This window comes from Leptonychotes weddellii, chromosome 14 (assembly GCF_054177405.1).
Source record: "Leptonychotes weddellii isolate Sample4059 chromosome 14, ASM5417740v2, whole genome shotgun sequence".
Lineage (NCBI taxonomy): Eukaryota > Metazoa > Chordata > Mammalia > Carnivora > Phocidae > Leptonychotes > Leptonychotes weddellii.
The window spans coordinates 59,123,343-59,137,067 of NC_138382.1; the positions used below are offsets into that span (position 1 = coordinate 59,123,343).

The 13,725-nt window shown below is 46.5% G+C and overlaps 1 protein-coding gene across 6 annotated transcripts in view; it reads right to left on the reverse strand.

Moving 5' to 3' along the window:
* The window catches only part of EPB41L4B (erythrocyte membrane protein band 4.1 like 4B), a 127,124-nt gene that overhangs the window by 92,358 nt on the left and 21,041 nt on the right, over positions 1-13,725 (reverse strand). The window lies entirely within an intron of this gene.

The window sequence follows — 13,725 nt, forward strand, 5'->3', positions numbered from 1 at the left end:
CTGCTCATGCTCTCTCTCTCTCTCTTGCTTGCTGTCTTGTTCACTCTCTCTCTCAAATAAATAAAATATTTTTAAACAATTTAATTATTTGTATTATAATAAAAACTCATTATTAAATCTAATTACTCATAATGAAAACAAAACAAAACACCAAAGAACAACTTCATAGGATGAATAAGGAACTAATGCCTTATTATGAAAACTGGTAAATAAAGGGAAGAGATCAGGCACTGATCTGGCCAGTTGGCTGTAGCACTGGGTAACCAAAGAGTAAATGATGGGATATACAAAAATTAAATCAAAACGGGTCAAAGACCTAAACGCAAGAGCTAAAACTATAAAATTCTCAAAACGGAAGCACAAGTCTTCATGACCTTGGATTAAGCAATGACTTCTTAGATAAAACACCACAAGCACAAGCAACAAAAAACCCCAATAAAACCAGAGGTGCCTGGCTGGCTCAGTCAGCAGAGCATGTGACTCTTGATCTCAGGGTCATGAGGTCGAGCCCCACATTGGGCGTGGGACAGATGCACAACTCTATGAATATACTAAAAGCCACCGAATTATACACCTCCGATAGGTGAGTTATATGGTATGTCCACCTCAATAAAGGTATTAAAAATAGCAGATGGGCAGAATTTCTCTTTATAGTAGTACAGCAACAACAAAATGAAGAAGGAATCACTGAATTGCAGTATCCCAGTTTTGCAACTTCTAATGAATGTTAGGTGCTAAGCACTGAAACCCGGCGGCTACTAACATCGCGACAGAAGACAACCAGCCATCGAGTACCTCCTGATGAAGAGCACCCCCCCAAGATGTAATCTTTCTCCCCACAGGAAAAAAAAAACCCAACAACAACAGAACAAGTCTGGGGCTGATTCAACCAGTAGATCCAACAGCCAACTGCAGGAAATGCAGAGGAATGTTCTAAACTGTAATGGGGCCGCAATGAGCAAGATCCAGCCTGTGGGAAATTCTAGAAACTCCTCAGGACGACAACATAGCTTCTTCAACAAACAGAAGAGACAGAAGTAAAGGGATGGAGGGGCACCTAGAAGTTACAAAAGATCTAAAAGTCACCTTTATAAAAAAAAAAAAAAGCAAAACGAAACTGCAATGTGTAGGGACGCACATTGGGTGAGAAGACTTGAAGAGAGGATCAAGAAGTGGTTACAACGAAGTCAGGGGAGTTGTTGCTCTCAGGGGCCCAGAGGGGATGTGCCAGGGAGAGAGCCCACAGTGGACCTCCCGCTGGCTGGCAGGGTCCCAGCTCCTGACGTGGGGGGTGGTACAAGGGTGTCTGCCTTCCTGAAGTTTGTGAAACTGAACCTTTGTTTTATGTGTATGTCTGCATTTGTGTTATATAAAACAGCACTCACAAAAAGCAAAAAAAAAAAACAACTCAAAAATATGGCACTGGATTTTAACTTTCAGACTCCTTCCTTCCTGGAAACACTCCTTAAAGGCAACAGTTCAATAGGAGCAGAAGGCTCCAGGCGCAGAGATATTCTCTGGAGCATTATCTACTGGAGAAATAAAGCTGGGTCTGGGGCACGAAGAAGAAACAACCCAAACTCCAACCACAGGGACACAGAGCTGGGCCCATCAACAGTCGGGAATACTGCTGGGCTGTTAGGACAGATAATTATAAGGATGAGACAGGAATCAGGAAGATTCTTATGTCGACGTTAAATAAACAGACCACAAAGGAGTAAGAAGCTGCGATTCCAACTACACAGCAATCTGTCTGCGCTGTATGGTTTGCTTGATAAAAATGGTTTGCGAAAACTAAAAGCCCTGTGTTGGGATGGAGAAACCATGGATGGTTTTCTTCCCGAGTGTTCTTTAACACGGATCTTTTGGCAGTCGTTAGACAACAAACACAATTAAAAACACACAAAATCACCATTCCGGCGCTCTTCCTCCGATGTACTCGCTCCTCTTACTACCCGGCACTTCTAGCCTACCCAACACCTATCACCACGGGGCCAGTGCCTCATTAGTGGGTTTCCTGGGGGGACAGAACTAGTTAGCATACAGCTTTAGCAGCACGATGTGGCAGACAGAACTGGGCTGGCAGGAAGCAAGAGTAGTCCCACATGCATTAACTGTGACCATTAAGCAATTCATAATTTCCCCAAATCCATACGCCCATCCTGGACTTCTGCAGCTACAAACCAGGCACGGTGCCCTGAATGGCCTGGGTCGCTCAAACTCAGCAGACCCCAAATCCCACCTGCTCCCCACCTGGATCTCTCTATTTTGGTTCAGGACTTACCATCCAGGGATGTCATTTTAACACTCACGGAGGATGAACTGAAAAAACACATTTCCACACGTGGAAAATAAGGGCAGCTGGCCCAAGCTTCTCTCTAGATCATTCCAAATCTTACGTTTCTGATGTCTTTCTAAAACGGCTCTTATTTAGAAAGAGCTCAAGGGGGAGGTTGGGAAAAGAACCCTTCTAGGGTTGGCTGGTCCTTTCTGCCATGCCAGACTGGCTCCTCTATCAGCAGACCCTCGCTCACTGGACTGGGACATGGCAGACACAGAGGGGCTGGTGGACAGGAAATACCATGTTTACTGACTCACCTGTAAACACTTCCCCCCACCCACCTCCCCCAGCCCCTTACGCTCTAGGTCTCTACCTCTGGAAGAGAGAATTCCCGATGGCCCTTTCCAGCTCTAAAAAGAATCTGGTGAGATTATGAGGGCTGGGATAGAGGGGTCCTCAAAACAGAGGTCCCAGGGAGTGAAAGGTCAGACAAAGACAAGAGGGTCCAGGCCACAGCCCCTGAACCCACTGCCATCTATTTCTCCTCCCAGCCCACAAAGTGTCCAGGCAAAACCGAGAAGGCTCCAGGGAACTCCCCCGTCCTGCCAGCCAGGACACGCCACCTGGGGCAGCCCCCAGAAGCCCACAGACTGTCATCTCAGGCTTTGCCCAAACAGCCCCTCCTTCACGACCCCACCCCTCCCCCGACCCCCGACCCACGGCAGTAAGTGCCCCCTCCTGTGCTCCCATAAGCAAGCGCGCGTCTTTATTACACACACACTTCTCACCCTGCACCGCGGTCGCCTTTGTTCCTGTCTTAATCGGACTTCAGGCTGAGGGCAGGGACCAGCTGTGTTCCTCTCCCCTTCCCTCCATCCCCAAAGCACATCCCTGGCTGGCACACAGCAGGCACTCCATGAAGGCCGGCTCTGCAGGCTGGGGGGGGGTGGGGGTGGGGTGGGGTGTGTGTGTGGGGGGAGGGGGTGGGTGTGTGTGGGTGGTTTGGGGCCAAGCAACACATCGTCTGGATAGACCATGCTAAAATGTGGACAACAGACTGATACTTCACCTGCAGCAGGCCTAAATAGGAGAATGCACTCATTACGATCTTTTCAAATTAACTATTCCAGGAACTGGAACCTGCTGCACTTCCAAGCCCATTTCCCTAACACGATTTTGTGGCTATTATGTGAAATGCTGTCTAATGGTTACAATGGGAGATCCATTAACGTGACGAGACTGGAGGCTACTCCTTGTCGCCTCGCTGCCTTGATATCTCCTTGTGATGAATCCACTCATTCCTTCAACAAATACTGACCTCAGCAAATGCCAGCCACTATTCCAGGGGCTGGGCTACACTGGGGTCACAAAGTCTGAAAGATCAAACAGCTGCAGGAAGCCCTGTCATCCTTGGGGAGCAATGTCACCCAAAACGGCGTGATACCTGACCACAGTGGCAATACCACTCATCTCCCTGCCTTCTGAAGCAGAACGGACTGAGACCAAACCTTAACTCCGTCCAGATCACCCTTCTGGACTCCAGCGACGCTTCAACTTCCAGATACATATGGCAGGCTGTCCCCAGACACAGCAGGGCAGAAGCTCCACCCATGAGTTCTTGCTTCCCTCCTCCCATCTCAATACATCGCTTCTCACAAGGACCAGCAACCAGCGCTTCTGAGTCAGTATGTCTCTCTGGGGCAGCAACTTCTGATCAGAAAGGAGTTAAAACTCACCAAGCTCATTAACATCCTGTGTAAAGCAAGAGTACAGAGTTACCAGCTGAGGGAAAGGTACGGGCCCCGTGCCACCTCCACTGGCCAGTGAGAGCTTCCTACGTTGTATATTTACCGGTTCCCAGCCACACTTCTGATCAGGAAGCCTCCTGCACAGCTGATGTCTTAACTGTCTCCCCAAATAAACGAACCATCCTGACCCTCTTAGATAAGAGGCAACTGGCAGCGTCTCACGGCAACCTGACCCACGTGCAATGTAACAGGTCAACTGTGGTCCTGAGATAACAAAGAAGACAGAAGCCAATGCATCCAAATCTCATGAGTCTCCGCAGCGCACGACGCGGGCCATCCCCGGCAGGTCTGAAAGGAGGCGAGAAGCTGTGGGCCGGGCAAGTGTATCCGCTCTGGCTGGGAACTAAAATGGAAAAGCAGGACATCCGGGCAGAGCAAGGATTCCGGGAGCCATGTCCTTGCAGACACACGAGGCTCTCCTCTGCCCACCTGCTCCTCCCCCACCAGATGGCCAGGCCCTCCGCCCACCTTCCAAAAGGCTCCCCCTTTCCTCCCCACAACGGCTCCGGCGACATCTCCTTGTATCTGCACCACAGCGAGCGCCCCTCCTAAAACCCGTCTTTCCCAGGTTTGCCAGAATGGATTTCACACAACACAGCCCTCACCTCAGTCCCTCTTCTGCACAAAAACGTGCACCCGAGGATGAACGCAGCCTGGCATCAGACTCTGCGCCAACAATACTGCCCAACCCAACACCCGCTTTATCTCCCCAGGCCCCACAGGTACCCTGGGCTCCAATCAAACACATACTCTCCAACCACAATGCCCACCCAACATATGCAGCAGGTCCACCCTACGGTGTTACCTGTGTCATCCCTTTGCCTGGGTGCCCTCTTCCTACGTCCCTAGTCCCACCCCGTGGGCAGCAAGCCAATCCCCACGGCCACGCTGAAGTAACAGTGGTCATTATGAAACTTCTCCTTCGTGGCACCCTGTCTGGTTCATCTTTGCTTCTCAATCATCTGACATTCTGAAGCTCAATAAACAAACACTGATGTGGATGGATGAAGGGGAATCCTCGGTTCCCACAACAGTCTCCAAATGACCGACTGTTCGGAAGCCTGAACTTCCCGGTCCATCTCCGCTGGGAATTCTCTACAGCCAGCTGGGGTCTGAGTCTGCAGAACCCTGGTCCTACCATCTCACCTTCCAGACACCCTGTCTGCTCCAATGCACTGGCGTTCTGGAAACCATACCACACTGTGCTATGCCTTCTACACACACAAAATATTATCAAGTTTGGGATTTTTATATATAGGCTAAAAAATCACCAAAATAATTGTGGTGATAGTTTCTAAACCTAAGCGTAAGTTTTTACATTTGTTTAAATAAATGTCATTTTATTTAAATTGGCCCATGACATATCCTCTTAAGAACATTATGAGTCCTGGGCTATTATCCCATGTATCAGATACTGATCTCAGTTTTACAATATGTGGGAAGTGTAATGCAGGCAGGGGTGGGGGGTGAGGGCGGAGGGGTGTAGGTGGCGAGAGTGTGACCACGGTGGGGTCATGCCCTGAGACTCTCAGAAGCCAAACATGTTGGGTTAGAACCCAGTTGTACCTCTTTTCTAGTAATTCGACCATGACCTTAGGTAACTGCACTGAGTCTCCGCTTCATCTGGAAAATAGGGTACTCTCACCTGCACCACCAACCTTGCTAAGTCATTATATTAATAAAAAAAGCAAGAGGGACACCTGGCTGGCTCAGATGGTAGAGCATGCGACTCTTGATCTCAGGGTTGTGAGCTCAAGCCCCATGCTGGGTGTGGAGCTTACTTAAAAAAAATAAAGTAAAATAAAATAAAAAATAAGAAAGCATATGAGCATGCATGGTGAACTGCGATGTCCTATCCACACAAAGGAATTATTATTACTTTCATTCAAACCTCGTTTCTCTCACTTGTCCACAAGAATGATACAATGTGCTTTTTGGCAAATACTTAACAAAAATCAAAGTTCAGAGAGTCCGTGATCTACAGCGGTTTAGTAATTCCCTTTGAAGAAAAGCTGAGACTAGTCTGATTTTGGGGATTTCTGTAAACCCATGTTGGTCCCTGGAAATCAATTCCTTCCTTTCCAAGTTTTTTTTTTTTTTTTTAAGATTTTATTTATTTATTTGACAGAGAGAGACACAGTGAGAGAGAGGAACACAAGCAGGGGGAGTGGGAGAGGGAGAAGCAGGCTTCCCGCCGAGCAGGGAGCCCGATGTGGGGCTCGATCCCAGGACCCTGGGATCATGACCTGAGCCGAAAGCAGATGCTTAACGACTGAGCCACCCAGGCACCCCGCTTTCCAAGTTCTTAAACACCCCGATTTACAGTAGCTCTCAGAAGTCCACCTGGTCTCTCCAGTTGCTAGTGGCCAGCAGTTCCCAGAAGGCACCTGCCTCAGGGCCTGTTTCAGCTGTTTCTAGGAAGTACTCATCTCATGGTTAGTTAGCAGGTCTGGCCCCCCCATCCTCACAACTTGATAATTTGCTAATTTTCTACGTTCTTAGTAAGAAACTAGCTATTCTACACACACAGACACACACAGCCCCAGCGTCTCTGTCCCCACTACCATCAGTACTAAGTCACTAAGAACAAATATAAACTGTTTACTCCAGGATATCTGAAATTACAACTATCTGAATTTACCATATAAAAGCCTGAAACTACAAAAAAAAAAAAATGTTACCTTGAAATTTCCTCGTGAGAAATAGCATCTCAGCCATCAGCAAAATTTGGGGACTCATAACAGTATCCATAATCTGCAGGAATTAAGACCAGATTGTCCATCTTATAAATTCCACCCCGCCCCCATTGAAGAGTGCTTCAATGTTTACCAACGTTCCAGGACCCCATTTTGCACAGAGGAAAACTGAGCCTCAGAGAAATTACGTGACCAAGTTCATATTGCTTGTAAGTGGCGGAACTAGAATCAGAATCCAGCCTTTCTGATTTTTTTGGGATAGAATTCTTTCTACCTCACTCCATTGCTTCTCTACTCAACTCATTTGCCTCTGTGGCTCTTAGCACACAGAACGTGTCCTGCAAACAAGAAATATTTCTTAAGCCCAATTCAATACACAAATACTGAGAGCCTACTTCAAGCAGGGCTACAGCTGGGGTACAAGGCCACACAGTCCAACACAAACAGATCTCATGGTGGGGAGGCAATTACTAATTTGTTTGGAGGGCAGGCAAGTTGTGGCAGAATGGACAGCAGATGATTTGCTCACAAACTAACACAGAAGCCAAGACACTGTGCTGAGGGGGACATCAACAGTCTGAGCAGCTCCTGGAAATTCAATTCTGGTAAAACAGAGCACAGTGATACTAATTTCCTGACATGCCTGGCTAACAATCTCTTAGAAATCACAGGAAGCAACAAAAACAACCGCCCTTAATTTTTGATCAACAGGGAAGTAAGAATGATCTTGGAAGAAAATGACTGCCATCTTGGTGCGTGACTCAGTGAACGGAGACCCTACTGATCAGCTGCACTAAGAACCAGGGTTCTTTCCACGTTGGGAAAGGGGCTCTCACTGTGCTACATGAGGACTGGGTGGGCAGATTTTCAGTTTCACCATTCCACCACAGAACACTGCCATATTGGCTTCAAGTAATGGAAAGATAAATATAAAACACAGACTGTGTATTACATTATTGATTTACTATTGATCAGCCTCTGTTCCTGGTTGATAAACCCTCTCTGGGCCAAGCAGCAGAAATTCAAAGCACTCCATTTGTTCCTTTAACGCCACGTCCCTCACAGGGCTGCTGCTAGAATTAAATGACCCCACTGGCCATGATCCTATGAACCTTCTTTCAATCAATGTGGAATAGCTAACATCTAGTGACCTCAATTTCTGTCTCTCTATAGCTCCTTCCAAGCATGCCTATCACAAGGGACTCAATAGTTTAAGGGATGGTTTTCCATTTATTCCTTAAGATGCTGAATGAAGTCCAGACACCTAAAACTACTTGATCCTGGCTGCCTGAAAACTGGTTTTGACCAACACTTCCAATGTTATGCCTGGGTGGCTCAGTCGGTTGGGCATCCGACTCTTGGTTTCGGCTCAGGTCCTGATCTCATGGGTCTGAGCCTTGCATTGGGCTCTGCACTCAGTGAGGAGTCTGCTTAAAGATTGTCTCCCTTTGCCCCTCCCCCCCCACTCTCTCTTTCAAATAGATAAAATAAATCTTCAAATGTTATGCTTCCAACTCTCAGTAAGAAACATCAGAGACAGCATGTGTTGAATATTCTTCAATTTTGGGTGACATTCCTAACAGGCAAATTGCAATATGCTATTCCTACCAACAGGGACATTAACAGAGCATCAGACAACCTCCCCAACACAAAGATCCACTGGGCAAATTGCTCTTAAAAGATCTAAGTTAGAGGGGGCCTCTCCATGTCACCTTCATTATTAACCCAGGTGAGTCATGTCATCTGTCACAGTGCTCTTTGCCTAAATAAGTCCACTCAAATCCCTAGTGAATGAGAACAGGGGACAGGAGACTGCCTTGAATGACCTGAATGGGCAGGTGCTTTCCACCCCAGTGGACTCTATCTTCCATCAAAAGACAAGCAAGTACACGGGGGACTCAAAAGGTCTCAGGTGGCAAGTACCTAAGGTATTAGCTTTAGTGTGTGTGTTTGTGTGTGTGTGTGTGTGTGTTGTAAAGATTTTATTTATTTGAGAGAGAGAGAGAGTGAAAGAGCAAGACAGCTGGGGGAGGGGCAGAGGGAGAGGGAGAATCTCAAGCAGACTCTAAGCTGAGCATCGAGCTCAATGTGGGGCTTGATCTCACAATCCTGAGATCATGATCTGAGCCAAAACCAAGAGTCGGACGCTCAAGCGACTGAGCCACCTGGGCACCCAGTGTGTTTTTATTATTTTGTTTTGGTTTTTAACTGTGGTGCTTACAAACATCGTGGCAAGATCTTTCTTTTTTTTTTTTTTTTAAGATCTTTGTTCTTTTCCCTTGCATCTGGAAGAACCTGACATTGCTTCAGCCAAATAGAATATGGTGTCAGTAATGTTTTGTCATTTCCAAGGTGAGGTGACCGTTCTCTTGGGATGCTTCTCTAAGGTAGAGCCAGCCACCATGTGAAAAGCCCAACCACGCTGAGAATGCCAGGCTGAAGAGGCCACGGGCAGGTGTCCCAGGTAACTGTCCCAGCTGAGCCCAGCCTTCCAGACATCCCTGCCAAAGTACCAGAGGAGCATAGTCTTCGGCCCTCCACACCAGCCCATTTTCCAAAGGAGTACTCCTGATGACCCTGGCCAATGCCAGGAGCAGCCGAACAACCTCCCAGCTGAGCCCCACTCAAATTCTTGACCGAGAGAATCCTGGTTGTCATTTTAAGTCACTAAGCATAAGTGGAGGAGTTTGTTATGCAACAATAGATAACCAGCATGAAAACCATACGTATACACAGATACAGCAGGTGTTCATGGCATATGTATGTATACATAAAAGCTTTGTGTAACTTTAAAAAATGTTTCTTTGGAAATCCCTACACTGTGATGCTAACTTAGGGTATCACCTGCTTGGAGATAAGGAAGTAGAATAATAAACATATTCATTCTAGAACAAAAAAAGGAATAAACAAATCAAAAAACTATTCTTCAAAGGCCACTAATTCTCCTTAGGAGAAACATTAAAATCAAGGGTTGGAATATCTGAGGCTGTCTTACTCTACACTCACCAACTACATATTAAGAACTCAATAAATTGCACCAAAAAGAAGGGAGGGAACTGTTACCGATGAAAAGAGACTTAAGAGACATTATTTACTAAGTGCAACGTGTGGTCTGTAGTAGGCTCCTGATTCAAACAAACCAACTGTAGAAAGGTTTTTGAGATGATGGGAAAACTGAACAAGGACTTGGTAGCAGATGACATTAAGGACTCACCGTTCACTTTGTGGAGCAGGACAAGGGTATTATGGATACACACATACATGCGCATGTGTGTGTATTTATACATAAGAGATACCCGCTAGGTGTAACAGGTTAAATGTTAAGTCGCCTGGGAGTTGCTTTAAAATACTCCAGAGAAACAATTAATAAATGGGCATTGTGTACGTGAGAGTTGCATCATACTATGCTCTCTACTTCACGTACTTGAAAAATTCCGTAATAAAAATTTAAAGCTCACAAACGCAAAGGAGTTAGGGGATGGAGGGTGTTAACACAGTCTGGCCTGAGCCCTGCCTTTGAGAATCCAAGCCAGTGACTGGGACCAGTCTATGTCCTCAGTGAGGGTGAAGGTGCTATGGGATGCCAAAAGGGGAAATGATTCCAAGCCGTTAACAACTGATTTTCTTCCACGACCTTAAAACAAAATCCTGTATACAGACTTCTGTTGGGATCCAACTCAGTATCTACCTGTGGATCTTAAGTCCCATTTCATCCCTGCCCCCAGTCCTTGGTGCAGCTTATAAAGGGAGTGCGCTACTGTACTCCATGTCCAACTTCACAGACACAGATAACATACTTTTATAGCAAGAAAGTATGTGCAGCAACAAAAGCTAAATCTTTTAAGCGTTGGATACCAAAGTGAAACGTTCTACCCTATCTAATTTTGTGGAATCAGTGATTTTATCCCTTAGAACATTTCTGAGGGACACAGGATTGATTTTTAACCTTGAACTAAAAAAACGCCATCATCTGTGACCAAGCAGAGTAAAAACATTTGATATGGAACAGAACACGCTCCCTGGTGGGCATTCTTAGATAGCCACAATGAGCAGGTCTTGGTAAGGAACCCTACTCAACATCCAAGTTACCAAGTAAGAACGTAGGAATGTTCTAGAAATCAGTGCATTCAAGTCCCTCATTTTACAGGTGGGTAAAATGAGGCCAGAAGCAGGTCACACTGCCAGGCAGCCAATACAAAGCCAGAACTAGAACATGAACCTTCTGACCCTGGGACCAATACAATTGTCCTTCTTTGGTCCATCTTGAGACAACAGCATTATGGATGTTATCTCAACAGGAAAAAGAACTGGCAAGCCTTGCGTTTCTGAAAGGTTAAGAACCAAATATGCAATACTAAAAAACCAGAAATCTCAGTGTTAAAAACTCCTTAACTATAAAAAGTGCTTGGTTTGGGGAAATATTTTTGGCTTTTTTAAATGGTGGTTCAGGAAAATTAAAAAAAAAAAACCCACAGGAGAAAGGAAAAAGAAAATGAAACAAATTTGTGCCTGACTAAACAGTAACACGCAATTAAAATGATGGATGTCTTTGTGCCAGAGGTTGAGTTTGAAACAAGCTGCTGGAAGAAGGGCAGCCCTGAAAATAAATTGCCAAATTACTTTTTGCAGCCAGATTGCAGATTCCCCCGCCATGCAATTCTGAAAGCAAATAACCCCACATAAATAAATATGCAACGAGGGGCGCCTGGGTGGCTCAGTTGGTTAAGCGACTGCCTTCGGCTCAGGTCATGATCCTGGAGTCCTGGGATCGAGTCCCGCATCGGGCTCCCTGCTCGGCAGGGAGTCTGCTTCTCCCTCTGACCCTCCTCCCTCTCATGCTCTCTGTGTCTCATTCTCTCTCTCTCATATAAATAAATAAAATCTTTAAAAAAATAAATAAATAAATATGCAACGAATTCCCAGGGAAACCAGCCAAGAAACATGAAGAGAACTAACTTTGGGTGGAAGACTGCCCCCATCCATCCGGCGATTTAGGAGTGCGACTCAATTTACAAAATAAGGCAGGTTAATGCCACCTCAAACATACAAAGCTTCCCTGAACTCCCCAGTCCCATCGTGACTGTTCCCCTCCTCTGTGGCCCTCCAGGGGCCTCTGGATGTCACAGCCCCCCGTGATGCAGCGGCTGAAGGTATGGGCTTGAGGGTCAGCATGCCGCAGGGCTGAGTCCCAGCTCTGTTACTCCACTCAGGCTGATTTGGGGTCAGGGAATTTCTTACCTGCTCAGGATGTTTAAGAACCAAATGAAATGAAATGAAGAATTTAAAGGGGCTTGGCCCCAGGGTGAGCCCGTCAGACACCCCCAGTGATGGAGGTGGCCTCTTTCTTCCTAGCATGCCCATTCACAGAAAGACATGAGCTCTATGGAGATCAAGTAACAGGGGAGTATGTTGTGGGCTGAACTGTGTCCCCCCAAATGTCATACATTGAAGCCCTAACCCCCCCAGTGCCTCAGAATGTGGCTATATTTGAAGACAGAGCCTTTAAGGAGGTGATTAAGTCCAAATGAGTTCATTAGGGTGGGCCCTACTCTGATCTGACTGGTATCCTTAAAGAGAGAGAGAGACGAGGTCACACACACAGACATCAGGGATGCCCGCTCCAGGGGCAAAAAAATCCATGAAGACAGGGAGAGGAGAAGCAGCAAGGGGCCAGCCAGCTACAAGCCCAGGAGAGAGGGGGGCCTCCAGGGAAGCCAACTCTGCCAGCACCGTGATCTCAGACTGGCAGCACCAAATAAATGTCTGTGGCATTTTGTTACAGCAGCCTGAGCTGTCTAATACGGGGAATTACACGGTTTCAAGTCAGATGCTGGTTTGAACCTAGGTTCCGCCATTCACAACCAGCACAAGCCCAGCTAAGCCCCCTAGCCTTTTGGGGTCTGTTTCCTGCCTGTACAATGGAGATGACACAGCATCCAGTGACGTGTGGAGAAGATGAAAACATGCAGCTGGCCTGGGCAGAGCCAGGGCTGTGCCCAGCACCGCAGACTCTCAGCCCCAGGAACCTCCCACCATAGCCCTCTGGGGATCCAGAGCCTTCGCTGGGTGGTACAGCTTGGTCACAGCACAGTCGTGGAGCCCAAATGCCTTGGGTCCCACCCGGAGCTGGTATTCTAGAAGCATGGGCAGTGAACCCGACTAGCAAATTTGCCTGCAGTTTAAAACTTTTAGGGATCACACCAACTGCTAAGACACAGAATTTTTGGGCTTTTTACTTGGCTCTGTGTGCTTGTACAATTTTCAAAAAAGTGTATGAGTGGAAAAGCACATAAGACTTTTAAAAAACCTTGGCAATTAGAGACATAAAACTATAACTGAGGCACGCCATCCATTCATGTGATGGAGGGGTATACAAATCAAGTTTTTTTTCTAGCTGGCCTTCGATTTTTCCTCTCTCTCTCTCTCTTTCTTTTTGGTGACTCAGTAGTCTTAAAAAAAAAAAAAAAATCTCCTGCAAGAAGAAGGCAGAGAATGACACATTCAGATGGAGGAAAGGAGGCATGATGCTTACAGGCTGTAGGTTTGGATTTGTAAGGATGGCATTAACAAGATTATTTCCCTGAGGTATGTGGTTTGTGGTTAGTGTGAACTATTATAAGAATCTTGACTGTAAGTTCACCACCCAGAAAGTTAGTCCTTCACATCCATTAACTAAGAAAAACATTTTCCAATCATATATGTATTTTTTTTTGAGAGAGAGCATGAGTGCGTGCACACACTCGAGCAGGGGGAAGGGCAGCGGAGAGGGAGGCGGAGAAAGAATCTCAAGTAGACTCCCCACTGAGCATGGAGCCTGAAGTGGGGCTTGACCTCAGACCCTGGGATCATGACCTGAGCCGAAATCAAGAGTTAGACACTTAACCCACTGCACCACCCAGGTGCCCCACCAATCATACATGTATTTTTAAAAGCAACAACC